Source organism: Belonocnema kinseyi, chromosome 9 (genome assembly GCF_010883055.1).
Source record: "Belonocnema kinseyi isolate 2016_QV_RU_SX_M_011 chromosome 9, B_treatae_v1, whole genome shotgun sequence".
NCBI classification, from domain to species: Eukaryota; Metazoa; Arthropoda; class Insecta; order Hymenoptera; family Cynipidae; genus Belonocnema; species Belonocnema kinseyi.
In genome coordinates this window covers 3,700,338-3,703,036 of record NC_046665.1, presented here as the reverse complement: position 1 = coordinate 3,703,036, position 2,699 = coordinate 3,700,338, and positions in this window count along the sequence as shown.

Sequence of the window (2,699 nt, the reverse complement as noted above, 5' to 3'; positions counted from 1 at the left end):
TATTTATTTATTTATTTAAATTTAAATTTTACTCCCGAATTGAAAAATTAAAAATAAAATTCCCACATCACTGTAAAAATTCCGAAATTATAAAATTGCAATGTTATAATTTCGGAACTTTAACAGTGATGTGGGAATTTTATTTTTCGGAAAAAGCGACTGAAAAATCCCGAAAGTAAAATTCCTGACACTGTAAAATTCGTACATTGAAAAATAACCAATAGTAAAATTCCCGAAATTATAAAAGTCCCGAAATATAAAAGTCGAATTGGAAAATTCACGAAAAATAAAATCAATAAAATTCCATACAATAAGATATTACCGAATTTTAAAAATCCTCAAAGAAAATGCCTGAATCATAAAATATACGAACTAGAAAATTCCTCAATTTAAACAATTTAAAAAATTGTTTATTAAATATTATTTATTTATTGAAAATACAATAATCGAATATATTTCTGGATGAAAAAATTTGTTTGAAAATGTGCATCGTATTTGAAAAAACATTAAAAAGTTCTGAAAGATCGAATTTTTTATTAATAAAAAAAAAGAGAAATAAAATAAATTTGGATATAAATCGTTGTTGAATTGAATCATGCAATGTTTGTTTCAAAAATGTTATTATGTAGGTACGAAGAAAATTTAGGCAGAACACGTGTTTTTTGAGGAATTTTTAATACAATTTTTATAAAATTATTATTCAGGTGCCATATTTCAGGTGCCATATTTTTAATACATTTTTATAAAATTATTATTCAGGTACCATATTTTTATACCTCCTCTTAAAATTATGTAATTTTTCAAAATAAAATGTCAACCTTTGAAAACATTTCAAAATCATCAAAAGTATCTGTTCTCTTTTAAATTATTTCAAATCTTTTAAAATTATTTAAAAAATTTTTTGGAACTTTTAAATGTCTTTTAGACTGATTCCCATTTTTCCTAACATTTTTGTAAAATCCTGCACACAAAATTGTTTTAAGAGCTTCCAGATTTTTTCTAATATTGTAAATCGTTTGAAATGTTTTGAAATATTTTTAAACATTCTCTTTGAGTTATGCAGTGTTTCAAAATAAAAAATCATTTTAAATCTACCCAGAGATTTTTATTGTTTTCCTAGTATTTAAAAATTCTTGAGGAGCTCCAAATTTTGTTCTTTTCTTTGTAACATTCAAAAACCTCCAGCTTATTTGATTTTTTTTCTAAATTAATGCTTATTTAACTGTTCTTTAAGAATCAAAATGAAATACTTTTACCTTCGAAGTACAAATAAAAAAATTAAACAATTATAATCGTAACATTCCAAGTTTAAATTTGTCACTCTAAAATCTTGACAATTAATTTTCAAATTGTTTACTATTGAAAATGGTTTTTTTTTTATTTCCAAACCAAATAGATTAAAAATGGAATATTTTATACTGAAATAATACTTCAAAAAGATTTTGAAATTGAATAAAGGCGTTCATTTAAGAAGCCATTAATTCGAACTTTACACTTGTGTCACTACTAAGGCTTTGCAATTAAATTAGTTTAAATTTTAACATTAAAATATGTAAATTATATAATTTTGAACATATCTAGAATCACCTTGTAAAATCAATCACTGTTTAATTTTTAATACTCGAACTGCAGTTCAATTTTCAAATTTACTTTCATTTTCTGATTTCTCCCGGTCGCGAGTCTAGCTTAATATTTAAAACAACTTTCATTTTTTTGAAATTGTAATTTTTCGGTTGTAACTTACAAAGCAATAATTTTATTCTTTGAAAAATTTCTACAGATCTTGTTGATAATTTCTACATTCTCATCAAAAATGAGAAGGTATTAGTTTTTTATAAAAAATAACTTTTTCGTATTTTATCAAATGTCGACGCTTTTGAGGCCCCGTGAGACAGAAAAACAAGTTTTTACGTCAGGGTCTGTTTGTCTGTCCGGCGTCGTCGTTGTTGTTGTCTGTATACCGGGTAATTTTCGAAAGACTGGTCCGATTGGATTAGGCTTTCACACACTGTTCGAGGGACCAAAAAGAAAGATCGAGTTCGTTAAACAGCCATTTTTAATGAAAATCCAAAAAGTTGAAGCTTTTTCAAAATTTTTGAGACCACATTTTTCAAAATTTGAAAATTTTATCGACAGCTATTTATGGTACAAAAAAATATGAACAATTTATCCTGAAAAATTTTTTTGATAAAATCAAACTTACGAAAGTCGAAGGATTTTCAAAATCCAAAATACCAAACGAAACTGGACATTTGTCGTCATTGTGGTTGTGGTTGTCTGTATATAGGATAACTTTTGAAAGAATAGTTGGATTGGATTGTGGTTTGACACACAGATTTTTTTATTTTAAGAATTGTATGTAAAAATTGTACTATTTTTATTTTTATAACAAATATTTTTATTCAATTAAATATTTGCAATAAAATTGTTTCGCAGAGATTTTTTTAAAAATCTTTCGGAGAAAAAAATGAGTATTTATAAGTCGACAAAGGTTTGTTTTCTTTACCAAATTTGGCTTTCGTCTAAATTTTTCCACTTGTTTTTACTATAGTACAATTTACGTTTGAATCTCGGGCGAAGAAATCCATTCTATTGTTTGACAAATATTTTTTGTAAATCAATATTTTTCACAGAAAATTACTCTGAGTGACAGAACGAAATCGGAAACAATAAGAGTTAATGCAGAAAATGTGATGTCT